The sequence below is a fragment of the Bos grunniens genome, chromosome 8, assembly GCF_055505025.1.
Source record: "Bos grunniens cultivar Pamir isolate PY7600 chromosome 8, Bosgru_T2T1.0, whole genome shotgun sequence".
NCBI classification, from domain to species: domain Eukaryota; kingdom Metazoa; phylum Chordata; class Mammalia; order Artiodactyla; family Bovidae; genus Bos; species Bos grunniens.
This window is the reverse complement of record NC_141172.1, coordinates 4064765-4080123: the sequence shown is the minus strand read 5'-3', so window position 1 is coordinate 4080123 and position 15359 is coordinate 4064765. Positions and strand designations below refer to the sequence as shown.

General features: G+C 42.6%; 1 protein-coding gene and 1 long non-coding RNA gene across 5 annotated transcripts in view; one reads left to right on the top strand and one right to left on the bottom strand.

The window, feature by feature from the left end:
- The window catches only part of GALNT7 (polypeptide N-acetylgalactosaminyltransferase 7), a 135986-nt gene that overhangs the window by 86687 nt on the left and 33940 nt on the right, over window positions 1-15359 (bottom strand). The window lies entirely within an intron of this gene.
- Window positions 9886-14055, top strand: LOC147366564 (uncharacterized). The gene is made up of 2 exons (XR_015169375.1): window positions 9886-10084; window positions 13822-14055. It is a non-coding gene; the product is annotated as an uncharacterized LOC147366564 (long non-coding RNA).

Genomic DNA, 15359 nt, shown 5'->3' with positions numbered 1-15359 from the left:
CATTTACCCTGGCTTTTCAGAAGGAGCTGTAGACAAACCTCAGAGGATGGGGGAATGGTCTGCTTCACAGAAGAACATCAGCTGGGTCTGAGGAGGAAACACTGGATCTTGGCAGGGGCTGAAGGATGTTGAAGCCCTTAGATGAGGACCAGCTGCTGGGGGACATGCACATGGTACCCAGCATCACTCCTGCATCTAACTGGCAGCTCCTACCATGAACAAGCGATCACACAACACCGTTAATAACGGGACGATCTGGCATCGTCCGCCTCCTAATGTGCCGTGATCTGAAGCACACATGACAATGAAGAAGCATTCTTACCAATGAGGCTTTACCTAAACTAAATCAGGCTGAGACACACAGAGAGGAGGTCTATTCATACAGAGGGAAGTGGAGGAGAGGGTGGGGGAGAAAGTGAGTCTGTTATTAACTGTTGATCTAAGAGGTGTTCACAGGGATGGATGTTGACTGTACTATTTCAACTTCTTGTATGCATGCATCCTTAGTCACTCAGTCATGTCTGACACTTTGCAACCCTTTGGACTATAGCCTGCCAGGCTCCTCTGTCCATGGGATTATCTATACTGGAGTGGGTTGCCATGCCCTACTCCAGAGGATCTTCCAGACCCAGGGATTGAACCCATGTCCTACGTCTCATGTGTTTCCTGCATTGCAGGCAGATTCCTTACCAGCTGAGCTATCAGTTCAGTTCAGTTCAGTCACTCAGTCCTGTCTGACTCTTTGAGACCCCATGAACTGCAGCACGCCAGACCTCCCTGTCCATCACCAACTCCCAGAGTCCACCCAAACTCATGTCCATTGAGTCAGTGATGCCATCCAACCATCTCATCCTGTGTTGTCCCCTTCTCCTCCTGCCCTCAATCTTTCCCAGCATCAGGGTCTTTTCCAATGAGTCAGCTCTTCACATCAGGTGGCCAAATTATTGGAGTTTCAGCTTCAACATCAGTCCTTCTAATGAACACCCAGGACTGATTTCCTTTAGGATGGATTGGTTGGATGTCCTTGAAGTCCAAGGGACTCTCAAGTTTTCTCCAACACCACACTTCAAAAGCATCAATTCTTCTGCACTCAGCTTTCTTTATAGTCCAACTCTCACATCCGTACATGACAACTGGAAAAACCATAGCCTTGACTAGACAGACCTTTGTTGACAAAATAATGTCTCTGCTTTTTAATATGCTGTCTAGGTTGGTCATAACTTTCCTTCCAAGGAGTAAGCGTCTTTTAATTTCATGGTTGGCAATCACCATTTGCAGTGATTTTGGAGCCCAAGAAAATAAAAGTCTGCCACTGTTTCCTCATCTGTTTGCCATGAAGTGATGGGACCAGATGCCATGATCTTAGTTTTCTGAATGTTGAGCTTTAAGCCAACTTTTTCCCCTCTCCTCTTTCACTTTCATCAAGAGGCTTTTTAGTTCCTCTTCACTTTCTGCCGTAAGGGTGGTGTCATCTGCATATCTGAGGTTATTGATATGTCTCTCGGCAATCTTGATTCCAGCCAGGGAAGTCCCTAACTTCTTGTGTATTTGAAGACAATTTTCATTATAAAAAATTTAAGAGAAAAAAATTTTTTTTAAGTTTTAAAAATGATTCTGAGGTTTGACAAATTTTGGACTAGGGACCTCATTTATGGGAGTTAGTTTTACTGCAAAAGGGAAGTAAAGGAATTGCCAGAGAAAATATATCCCACATAATGCACTGTGCAATTTTTTAATTTAATGTTTTTACTGTTGAATACCTTACTCTTGGTCACAGAGTTGTTTTATGTAAGAATTGGTATCATCTGCTTCTCTTAGATCAAAGTTTAACTACTCATGTAATTCAAGCTTAGAAATCTTACTATACTAAAAAAACTACTATTATTTATTCATCAAATTTATTGAACACTTAACAAGGGTTAGAGCAAGGCAGTATACCGTATTAAAAGAGGTGGGAAGGGCTACTGCATGACTTCTTGATGATTAGAGTCAGTATCAAGTTCAAAATTCTGAAACTCACTCATTAGGCAGCTTTCAAAGGGCTCATCTTGTTAAAACGAGAGGACTGCTTATCCTTAGGAAGCTCCATCACAGTACAAGTGGTTCCTGGAACTGATTTAGAGAAGTGCTGACACTAACTAGGACGGGGTTCTTTTTTTTTTTTAAAGGAAGAATCTCACTGTGAAGAAAATTATACTATTATTGCCCCCAAAAGATCCAGAGTCAGAAATGCAGTCTGCTGCTTTGACCTTAGTAGTGATTTTATGTAAAACATTGGACCTCAGTGATAGAAGGTGGATAGTCTCAGCTCTAAAATAGGAGACGGGAATTAGAGTTTCCAGTCCACGTCTTCCCCTAACTAGCTATATGTTGTTGTTTAATTGCTAAGTTGTGTCTGACCCTCTGGGACTCCATAGACTATAGTCCACGAGGCTCCTCTGTCCATGGAATTCTCCAGGCAGCAATACTGGAGTGGGTTGCCATTTCCTTCTCAAGGGGATCTTCCCAACCCAGGGATTGAAACCGAGTCTCCTGCATCACACGCAGATTCTTTACCACTGAGCCACTTGGGAAGCTCAAATAGTCTCAGGTAAATTGAGTCAGCTCACTGGTAAACAGGGACGGTAGAAGGAGTCTGACTTCACAGAGCTGTCAAGAGCATCAAATGAAGGGACTCTACAGAGAAGTAGATGTGACAGGTCAGGAGAGGGAGGCGAGGTTCACAGTTCCTAAAGAGGTGTTTTGAATGTGAAAGTTTTCACTGCTTCATATGCACAACTTTGAAAATTAGGTGATTTTAAAACAAATCCGTACCAAGTGGACATAGCGGGTACAGATCACAAAGCCGATGTCGAGTTCTCTATGAAACACACCAGACGTTTATGTGACTGCTGAGCCTGTGCTGGTGGGCAGACCCACAGAAGGGGAGTACAGAAGATTAAGAGGCAGTATTTAGAAACTTTAAAGCAATTTGATAGCTTAATAGTATGTCTTCCAAATCTTATACAGGTTTGAACTGTGTATGTTTTTTAAGATTTTTTTTTTTAATTTGTTACAATATTGTTTTTGTTTTATGTTCTGATTTTCTGGCCAGGAGGCATGTGGGATCTCAGCTCCCTGACCAGGGATGGAACCCACACCCCCTGGATTGGAAGGCAGAGTCTCAACCACTGGACCGCCAGGGATGTCCCTGTGTATGTTTTTTTTAATACGTTTTGATAAATTTCCATTTTTCTGTTAATTCACTTTCACTGTATGGCATAGAAATACTGGTTTGTGACTGGATAGAAATAAAAACCACCACCAACAAAACTAAGTGTGTTCCCTTTACAGAGCATGGCCTGAGGAAAACAAAGAGTCTGCCTCTTTGACTCCTGCTACAGTTCAGGTGTATCTCTCACTGGATCAACCTCTCTGAACAGTAGTAGGGGAAGAGTGGGGGAAGTCGAATAAACCTGAATGGCATGACACTGAGATAAGTGCAGTTAGTTAATGTCCTTGCCTATACAAGAAAGTCTGGTACAACAGCCGCACTTGCCAACATCTGAGTCAGATCTGGATTTTAAAACTGGTATCTGACTTTTACCCTTTCCAGATGAAGTTTCAATAGTTAACTGAACAACCATTTAATAGTTCAGTTCAGTTCAGTTCAGTCGCTCAGTCGTGTCCAACTCTTTGCAACCACATGAATTGCAGCACGCCAGGCCTCCCTGTCCATCACCAACTCCAGGAGTTCACTCAAACTCATGTCCATCGAGTCGGTGATGCCGGCCAACCATCTCATCCTGTGTCGTCCCCTTCTCCTCCTGCCCCCAATCCCTCCCAGCATCAGAGTCTTTTCAAATGAGTCACCTCTTCGCATGAGGTGGCCAAAGTACTGGAGTTTCAGCTTTAGCATCATTCCTTCCAAAGAACACCCAGGACTGATCTCCTTCAGAATGGACTGGTTGGATCTCCTTGCAGGCCAAGGGACTCTCAAGAGTCTTCTCCAACACCACAGTTCAAAAGCATCAATTCTTCGGTGCTCAGCTTTCTTTACAGTCCAACTCTCATATCCATACATGACTACTGGAAAAACCATAGCTTTGACTAGATGGACTTTTGTTGGCAAAGTAATGTCTCTGCTGTTGAATATGCTATCTAGGTTGGTCATAACTTTCCTTCCAAGGAGTAAGCGTCTTTTAATTTCATGGCTGCAATCACCATCTGCCATGATTTTGGAGCCCCCAAAAATAAAGTCTGACGCTGTTTCCCCATCTATTTCCCATGAAGTGACAGGACCAGATGCCATGATCTTCGTTTTCTGAATGTTGAGCTTTAAGCTAACATTCACTTTTTCACTCTCCTCTTTCACTTTCATCAACAAGCTTTTTCACTTTCATCAAGAGGTTCTTCTTCACTTTCTGCCATAAGGGTGGTGTCATCTGCATATCTGAGGTTATTTGAAATAGTAGAGTTCTCAATAAGTTAAACGCTAAGAATCTTCCAAGACTGAGTCTAGAAATCGCACTTTTAGAATCTGGTTTTGTTATCTCTGTAGGTGATTCCACAACTCCAATTAGTTTCTTTAAAAAATGTGTGTGTGTATGCCAAGTAACTTAGTTGTGTCTGACTGTTTCCAAGCCTACGGACCATAGCCATCCAGGCTCCTCTGTCCATGGGATTCTCCAGGCAAGAATACTGGAGTGGTTGTCATGCTCTCCTCCAGGGGACCTTCCCAACCCAGGGATCAAAAAACCCGGGTATCCTGTGTCTCCTGCATTGGCAGGCAGATTCTTTACCACTAGGGCTACCTGGGAAGCTAATGCTCCCCTAATTTAAAAAAGTGGGCCTAAGACCTTAACAGGCATCTCACCAAAGAGGGTGTCGTCAGGGAAACACCCATTTAAACCATGAGAGAGACACCACGACAGGGCTATGAGAATGACCAGACTCCAGCACGCTGACACCACCAAATACTGGAGAGGAGGTGGAGCCACAGGAATGCTTGTTCTCTGCTGGTGGGAATGCAGAATCGTATAGCATCTGGAAGACAGTCAGGCACCTTCTTAGCAATCTAAACATACTCCTACCATACAATCCAGCAACCACACTCCATGGCAGTTACCTAGGACCTGAGAAGTTATGGTCACACAAAAACCTGCACATGGATAATTACAGCAGTTTTATTCACAACTGCTGTAATTTGAAATTTGAAAGCAACCAAGATGTCCTTCAGTAGATGAATGGATGAATATATTGTGATACAACTAAACAATGGACTCTTATGCAGGGCTAAAAAGAAATGAGCTGTCAAGCCATTTCTTGACTTGACATTAAATATGTAGTACATGGGATCGCAAAGCATCAGACACGACTGAGTGACTCACACACACACACACACACACACACACACAAGCGAAAGAAGGGCTTCCCTGGCAGTTGAGACAGTAAAGATTCCACGTGCAATGCAGAAGACCTGTGTTCAATCCATGGGTCAGGAAGATTTCCTGGAGAAGGGAATGGCAACCCACTCTAGTATTCTTGCCTGGAGAATTTCACAGACAGAGGAGCCTTGTGGACTACAGTCCATGGGGTTGCAAAGAAGTCAGTCACTTCTTAAGTGAAAGAAACTACTCTGAAAAGGCTACGAATCCACCTTATGAATGTCACCTATGAATGACACCTATGAATGTCACCTCCAGATGTGACATTCTGGAGAAGATGAAACTGTGAAGACAGTAAAAATATCAGGAGCTAAAGGGAATAAAGGGGTGAGTAAGTGGAGCACGAAGGATTCTTAGGAGAGTGAAAATCTGTATGTGTCTATAATGGTAGTCATACATATGTCCAAATTCATGGAATGTACACCACCAAGAGGGAACCCTAATATAAACTATGGATTTTCGGTGACTGGTATATGTCACTGTAGATTCATCAGTTATAACAGGTATACCAGTCTGCTGAGAGATGCTGATAATGGGAGAGACTATGTGTGTGCAGGGGGTCAGGGGATATATGAGAAATCTCTATATCATTCCCTCGACTTTGCTGTGAACCTATAACAGCTCTAAAAAAGTCTTTTTTTTTTTAACCTTTCATCTCATTTATTAATTAGCTTCTCACCAAAGAAAGGATCAGGTCTGTGTACTAAATGATTGCTAGATCTACTCCGTTTGACAAGTTCAGCTCCATATTTATTGCTTCTGTTTTGTTTGTGTTGACTTTTATTACTGGACTGGAGATTAACTTCATAAAGGAAGAGATTATTCCTGTCTTTTCACTGCTGTACCCTAGTACCTAGTAGATCTTCAGGAAGACAAATGTTGATGAAAAGAAAGAGAATCACCGAAATGACCAAGCACCTACAAGCTGCTGGCTACTTAAGAGCCGGGCCCATGGCTCATTCACCTTTGCATACTGAGCACCTACTAAAGGGCTGGAAAGAGCAGGGGTCAGTGAGTGTTGATAGAACAAAATGAATGAATGAGCGGATGGATGGATGGATGGAGGGACGGGAGCACTGGGCAATTCCAAAAGTAAGATACGCTTTTCACTCTCAACTAAAACTATTTTAATGATTACAATTAACTCTTAGCATACATTTTTATTTCACTATTATTATTTACACGGCATATTATCAATCCTACAACACACACAATGTGAACAGTAATGCTCAAAATAAATGTAAACAGGAAATCTAAGTGGTTGAGAAACTTGTCAGACTTGCTGTCTTTTAGAGTATGTGTACAGAATGTTCTTCAAACAGCCCTCTATTAAAAAACAGACATGCACAATACACAACACACACACACACACACACACACACACACACACTTCACAACAGCCATGGTTGGGTGTTGTTTCTATAGCAAAGGAAACAAAATATTTACAGAGAATTTTAGGTAAATGTGATACAATCTTGTTCTCCATAATTAAAAGAATGCTCTCACATTTAAGATAAAGCTTTTTAGCTTTCAAAAAAACTTCTCACATTTATTCAATTAGAAAGTACTTGGAATGGAACTTCTCAACTAATCCCAAACGCCAACAATCTCTTCTAAGCCTGGAGCAGTTGAATAAGTTTCTTTTTCTGATATATATATATATCAGAAGCCATTTTTCATTCACAAATGAAATGACTTCTAATCTACAGAAAACATCTCTGTGAAGATTTGAGGGTAAACTATCTGTCTTCATTATCATTTAAACTTCTTAAGAGATTTCACCAGGCCCAGTGAATAGCAGAAAGTATCGGAATTTAATCTGTTTTCCTACCCTGTCTTGAGAAGCCAGGAGAAAATTTAATGAAGTGATTCAGTCAGATAAATTAAGGTTATTATGAAATTTAATCAGAGAACTCTGTGGAGCCTGATGGCTTTATGATGGTATTTTATAAACAACTGTCAGCACTGTTAGCATTTTTTTCCCTTTAAGATGGAGCCTCTGTCAGTGGGGACAGTCTTCCATAAGCAAGCTGGCAAACTGATCAGCTTGATCCTTGAAGACTGTCAGAGTGAGGTCAGGCTGAAGAATATCTGTGTCTCCCCAAATCTGCAAATCTAATTTATGATGGCTATTAAGTTCCATTCTCACTGTATATCATTAAGTACCTAAGGATAAATATGGGCATGAAGGTTTAAGGAAAAATACAACAGCAAAACCACCCCCTCAGATCACTTAAAGTGAAGAAATGTAAATGACTCTGACATCTGAGTCTTTGGCCAACGTACATATTAAATCCACCTCAAATAAGAAGGCTGTGCAAGGGAATTTTGAGTTTCTTTTCTGGAATACTATTTTAAAATGCACAAAACAGGGACTTCCCTGTGGTCTAGTGACTGAGATTCTGTGCTCCCACTGCAGGGGGTTCTCTTGGTCAGGGAACTAAGATCCCCCATGGGGTCTGGCATGGCCAAAACACACACACACACACACAAATAAAACTGTAATATTAAAAAATAAAATATAAACTAATTAAAAATACATTAAAAAATTTTTTCAATGCACAAAGTAAAACATGCTTTTCACCTCAACATTACATTCTTAAAGGTGTTAGTTACTAATTATAAGTAGGGCAAATTAATGGACTGATGCCACATGAAATAAAAATGGTATCTTTCGACTAAAGTAGGATGTATGAGGGCTTCTCCAGTGGCTTGGTGGTAAAGAATCCTCCTGCAATGCAGGAGATGGAGGAGACATGGGTTCGCTCCCTGGGGAATCCCCATGGACAGAAAAGCCTGGCGGGCTACAGTCCGTGGGGTCACACAGAGCTGGAACGACTAAGCACACACACACGGATCTGTGAAACATTTCACTGGTCTAGATGTGGACCTGTTGACTGGTTACAAGGTTTACATCCACCCTGGCACTTTTTATGAGGAAAGTGTCTGCAAGAGTAAATCAGTGCTTGGAAAAACATTAATGGAGGGGAGAGTGAGTGCTCGGAACCAGCTGACATGGAAACAGCATGTGGCCTTTCCTGCCAGTAACCACTAAGCCGGTTCCAAAGAACCGAATGTTTGGGAAAATGTAGTCGAAACAACAGTGTCGAAATAACTGACAAAGAGAGTTGTAGTTCTTAAAGGATGCTATAATTCTAACATTTCACTAACTAGAGAAATGAGCTTCCTGCTGCTACTGCTAGGTCGCTTCAGTTGTATCCGACTCTGTGCGATCCCACAGAGCTTCCTGGTTAATTCAAATAGGTGGTTTTACTGCACCACCTGCCTGAAGAAGTCTCCAGGTTGCCATCCTCTCAATGACGACTAAACCTAAAGCACTGTGAGATTTTCTATACTTACAGGACCCTAATTACTGAATTTTTCATATCAACTTCATTTTCATGTAATCTTATTCTTCTCATAGAACAAAGACTTCGGTACGTTTTAATTTTTCGCCTTTGTATGACTGTTTAGAGAGAACGATGCACGTTGTTGTTGCTGTCCAGTTGTTAAGTCTCGTGTCTGACTCTTGGTGACCCCTTCCCTGTCTTTCACTATCTCCCGGAGTTTGCTCAGACTCATGTCCATTGAGTTGGTGATGCCATCCAACCATCTCATACTCTGCTGCCCCATTCTCCTCCTGCTGTCAATCTTTCCCAGCATCCGGGTCTTTTCCAATGAGATTCACATACAGGCCTTTATTTATTTACGGTTGTTTGTCTTGCTTGCTGTTTTAAATACAAAATTACTGGTTTTACAGCTAGAGAAAAATGACAACGTCACTGCTTCTGGAACTGTGATCCAGCCTTTGGGTCAGCTCTAGAACTTTCTTTAGAAGCCCAGGTGCCAAGCGCCCCCAGGGACTATCAGATCACTCCTTGAAAAGATTCCCCATATCCAGGACATCATCTCAGGTGTTGGGATGAGCAGTGGGCCGCTGCCCAGCTAGCAGCTCTGATCCTTACTTAACTAGTCCCTCTAGGACTCAAGTGCATTTAAAAAGAGAAAAACGGGTACTTCCCTGGCAGTTCAGTGGTTAGGACTTGAGGGGGGTGCAGGTTGGATCTCTAGTAGGGAAGCTTAGATTCCACATGCCCCATGGTTAAAAAACCAAAACATAAAGTAGATGCAATATTGTAATAAATTCAATAGAGACTTTAAAAATGGTCTACATCCAAAAAAAAAAAAATCTTAAAAAAAAAAGAGACAAAAATGTGAGGGGGCTAATTCAGAACCTCTTGGACAGCTGGATTTGCAACTTCAACTAACTTCCTTTGTCTGCCCACTGTGTTCCCGGGAGGTAACAGAGAGTCCCAGTACCCGCCTTCGAGGAGCGAGGAGCGGAGGCTCTGGGGGCAGGTAGGGAGAGAAGGGAGCTGCAGGCAGTAATGATCAGGTTACAGAGGGCGCGGGCGCAGGGTCCAAACCACAACTTGGCTCCCTGGTCTGGCACGTGGCCACGGCCCAGGCAGAGAGAGTTCCTGAAGCTCAGCTGCAGGCTGGGGGCCAGGATGGGCTGGCGCGGCGCGGCTCTGATACGGAGAGCTGTGAAGTAACGCTCTGGAAACTGTCGGGCAATAATTGGGGCTGAAGGAAGAGAATGAAAACGATCAGCCAAGATGCGAGTTTGGGAGCGAGGCGGAAGGCAAAGGCAACAGGTGAGGCCTGACCCACGCAGGTGGCTGCAAACCCTCGGCTGCCCAGGAGGGTAACTCGACTCCATGAGGCCGAGAACCGGGATCCCTGGCTGAAGGCCTCTATTGAAAGCACACAAAAACGTGCGCCGGGAGCCAGCGTTCTCCTTTTCAGGGTGCGCCTGCGTCTGCCCGCTCTTTCCCTTTGAGGATTTCTTACACTCTGGTGTTTCCTCAGTGCTCTCAGTCCCCTGCAGACATCCTGCCCTCCCTCCTGGAACACACTCTGTGTCCGGGGGAGGCTGCTCAGGGATAAGAGGCCTGAAGTCACTGCCGCCTAACACAGTGATCTGGGTCAAAACACACACTGATGACTTCTCAGGATAAAACTTCTTAGGCGATCAAAATCCAAGGGCTGAAATACCCGTCACAACATGGACACTTTTGGAGTTTTTCGGGAGCTTGGTACTTCTTCTGCATTTTGAATTGAACTTTATTGTTTACAGGAACAACACCTGAACTTCTTTTAAAACACCAGGTTAGAGGACACAGTCTAATGATCACATGTTAGGTATTTCTTGCAAGAAAATATCAGTAATGATGGGTTGTGTTATTTCCAGAAGCCTCTTGATCTTTCTGTGAACAGGAGATTGTTTGGGGTTTACCAAATTTGCCAGGAGCCATAGGAAGCCCCTGAACTAACTTTATAAAGTGAAAACATTAGCAAAGAGCAGGAATCAACATCTCAATGACACATAGTGGAAGAATCCATTTAAACTCACCTAAATTCCTTACTCTAACATCAAACCTCTACAAAGAATTATGAAGACCTGTTCTTAGTAATTAAAGGAAAGGCTGTTACATAATTCATTATGGAGATGGAAGACTTTTTAAAACTAAAGTTGATAAAAAACTAGATTTGATGTGCTATATGTCAGTGCTTTAATATTTATTGGAACAGTTGTATTTTTAACTTAATTTTTATTTTCATAAAAGTGGATTTAATTACAAGGTTTTTGGTTTGGAAGACCTTCAAAAATTACTAAGAAATAACTGCCATATAGTTATCAGATCATAGTTTTCAGAATATGTGCAAAGAGTCTCCTTTAATGATTGCAAAGTATGTGCGTGCTAAGTCGCTTCAGTCATGTCTGACTCTTTGCAACCCCGTGGACTGCAGCCCACCAGGATCCTCTGTCTATGGGTTTCTCCAGGCAAGAATACTGTAATGGGTTGCCATTTCCTCCCCCAGGGGATCTTCCTGACAGTATGTAATAAAAATATCAACCTGAGACTCTTCTAAGACAATGGTGATCATTCCTATTTGTCCATCACAGTTCATTTGTATCAGAGACTACTGCTCATTGCCTGACCAGGTTTGCAAACATCGCCACGCCGCTGATTTTTTGTCATTGTTGTTCTCATTGGCTTCCAGCCCACTTCTTAACGTTCTCAAATGGCATTGGTTGAAAATCCCATGGACGGAGGAGCCTGGTGGGCTGCAGTCCATGGGGTCACTAAGAGTCGGACACGACTGAGCGACTTCAATTTCACTTTTCACTTTCATGCATTGGAGAAGGAAATGGCAACCCACTCCAGTGTTCTTGCCTGGAGAATCCCAGGGATGGGGGAGCCTGGTGGGCTGCCGTCTATGGGGTCGCACAGAGTCCTACACGACTTAGCAGCAGCAGCAACAAACCCCCAGGTACAGGAAGCAGCTCTTCATTGAGGCTACCTGAACACACACAGAGTTCAGCATCAGGGGTATCATTTTAATTGTGCAATAAAACTTTCCAGCACAGAAGGACAAATGCTACCAGACAGGCAGAGACTGTAAATAGAGAAACAGAAAAAAGGATCTTGGATACTGAAAATACATCAGATAATTTCAAATAAGGAGTCTTCTGTTTATCATTTGGTCAACTTAAACTTACTAACGAATACATATATTTTTCTCAGATATTCAATACAGTAAAAGTCGTTTAAGAGCAACACAAACTCTATTCATATACAACCCACTGCATTATTTATTATACTTAGTTTCACAAAGTGGAATTTTCCCTGAAGTGATCAAGTATGTTAAAAGGGAAAACAGGGTTGTGGTTCCAGTTCTCAGTATTTTCCATAAAAGATATTTTAAAAACCTGGCTATTGTAGTCAGTCCTAAGAAATCTACTTGTGGAGAAATAATTGCTCTCTAACACCCAATAGTAGACAGACAGACGGAACTCAGAAACGCTAAAGCTGTGCTGCTCGCCTGTACTCCATTGTGTATGTGAGTCCAGAGTCCAGCAGTCAGGCCTCAAAATGCTTTCAATCTTTCTCTCACAGCAAAGCAGCACATATTCATAGGTGAGGGCATTCCAGCAAGAGAATGTCATCATACCAAGGAAAAAGTGAGGCAAGTCAGAGGATGGGGGCCCACCAGGAGGAGTCCCTGGGTGACCTGGAGACCTTGATCTCTTCATGTCTCGGTCGGAATTTTTCATTTGTAAACAGTTAGAGGCAAAACTAAGGCTTCTCTGGTGGCTCAAATTGTAAAAGAATCGGCCTGCAATGCAGGAGAACCACGTTTGATCCCTGGGTCAGGAAGATCCCCAGAGAAGGAAATGACAACTCACTCCACTATTTCTGCCTGAAGAATTCCATGGACAGAAGAGCCTGGAGGGTTACATACAGTCCATGGGGGTCGCAAAGAGTAGGACATGACTGAGCAACTGGTATACACACACACAGAGGCAAAACTATGGAGACTGTATAGCGATCGGCGGCTGCTAAGGGCCGAGGGGATGAACAAGTGGAGCAGAGAGGACTTTGAGAGCAGCGGAAACACGCCGTGTGATGCTGTGATGATGGACACATGCCATCATGCATCTGTGCAAACCCAAAGCACACACCACACCAAGAGTGAACCCTAAAGGGAACTACGAACTTGTGGGTGATGACGTGTCGGGAGTAGGTTCCTCAGTTACAAATAATGTACCATCTGGCGGGGGATGTTGATAATGGGGGGAGCTATGCGTGCGAAGGGCCAGAGGGCACACTAAAAATCTGTACTTTCCTCTCAACTTTGTTGTGAACCTAAAAGTGTTGCTTTAAAAAGGTTCTGTTTTTTTTTAAAGACAGTCAAGATAATCTAGACTCAAGCCTCTTTCAACTAGGAGCCATAAAACCTGCCTAATTACTGTTAAAAGGCTGTTTAAACAGTCCAGAACTTGTAGGGTGCAATGAATACCAATATTGTATTTCATAGGCCTTGTTAATTACTTGCAATTTCTGTAGGTGGACATATACTAGGCTTTTTTTTTTTTTCAACTAGCACTATCTTTTTAAATTTAAAAAAATGTTTTATTTTTTTGGCCCTGCCACAAGGCATATGGGATCTTGATTAATAGTTTTTTGACCAGGGATCAAACCCACAGGCCCTGCATTGGGAGCTCAGAGTCTTAAATCAATGGGCCACCAAGAGGAGCCCGGACAAACTGATTTTTAATAAGAATGTGAATTAAAGAACTAGGAAAATATTTAATAATTACAGTCACTTACCTTAAATAAAACTGTCAGATAATCTGGTAAGTTTAATCATGTCATACTGAATTAGTGTTTTTTTTTTTTTTTAACACTGCTCCTGATAAGTTGCTTCAGTCGTTTTAACACTAAGTTTGCTTTTTGGCAAATAGTTTGCTCCATATTTTTGACTCATCTAAAACAATCCTGGCGTTACCTCTGGATGACCTGAGGTTTATTATCTCCCCATGTAGGACATGGGCTGCTCTTGTCAGCTCTGAGAGAAAGAGAAGAAGCCATGTGACTCACTGGCAGAGAACTGCATAAAATCACGGGTCCGTTCTGTCGCTGGCTACAGGATATGGAAATTTCACCAGAAAACCTTGAGCTAAATATGTTTTTCACTCTTTGAAAACTGAGAGGCTGACGAACTTTTATATTAGGTCATGATGACCAGAAATACATTAAAATAATATCAATGGACTGCAGTTTTGATACAGGCTTTTACAAAGCAGTTTCAAAAGAGCAATTCATGATGCTGCAAACAAATGCTAATGTCTAAAAGACATCAAGGGAATGGAAGTTCATATAAAATTGACCTAGTCACGTCCATCACAATGAAACTCGCATTAACAAGAGCACGTAGACTCTGTGTGTGTGTGTGTGTGTGTGTGTGTTTGCATGTGCATGTGAATGTGAGCTGGAACACATACCAGTATGGTATGGTACATTTAATTTCCTGGCAATCAAAAGAGTAACCTGAAAGTCATTTTTGCTGCCAATCCCTTTGTTGTTATTGAAGATCTACGTACAATATTAGTATGCTTCCTTACACATATGTAGGACTTCTCTGGTGGCTTAGATGGTAAAGCATCTGGACTACAATGTGGGAGACCCAGGTTCGATCCCTGGGTTGGGAAGATCCTCTGGAGAAGGAAATGGCAACCCACTCCAGTACTCTTGCCTGGCAGAGGAGCACTGTAGGCTACAGTCCATGGGGTCACAAAGAGTAGGACACAACTGAGTGACTTCACTTCACTTACACATATGTTAACAATAGTGAGAAGCAGGGTACAGTAAGGATGCCAAGTTTGTTATCGGAAGACTCAGGTGTGAATGTACCCCTATATGGGAAAGCTGGACGCACTGGCTGTGCTTAGTCATAGGTAAAATGACAAACTGGACTAGCTCAGTGGTTTTTAATTAAAGGAACTTGTCAGGGGACTTCCCTGGTGGTCCAGCTGGGGAACTAGGATCCTGCATGCTGCATTACGAGGTCAAAATAAAAAAAGGTAACTGTCAGAATCACCTATGTACCTTTTTCAAAACACACATGCCCAGGCTCACACGCAGATTTTTACCATACCAGATCCTAATGAGGGTCCAGACAGGAATGCACATTTGAAAAACTTTCCCGGTGGTTCTAGAGAACTCCTTGTTGTAGTTTAGTCGCTCACTCGTGTCTGACTTTTTGCGACCCTATGGACTATAGCCTGCCAGGCTCCTCTGTCCTTGGAATTTCCTAGGAAAGAATACAGGAATGGGTTGCCGTTTCCTTCTCCAGGGCATCTTCATGACCCAGGGATTGAACTCAAGTCTCCTGCATTGGCAGGTGGACTCTTAACCACTGAGCCACCAGGGAAGCCCTAAGAACTCCTAGAAATGGTTATTTGCAGTACAAGAACAAAGATAACCCTACATTTAGAAGATGGTCTCATGTGGCTGTTGAGTGTTTGAAACGTGGCTGGCCCACACTGAGATGTGCTGTAAGTGTAAAGTACACAGCAAATGT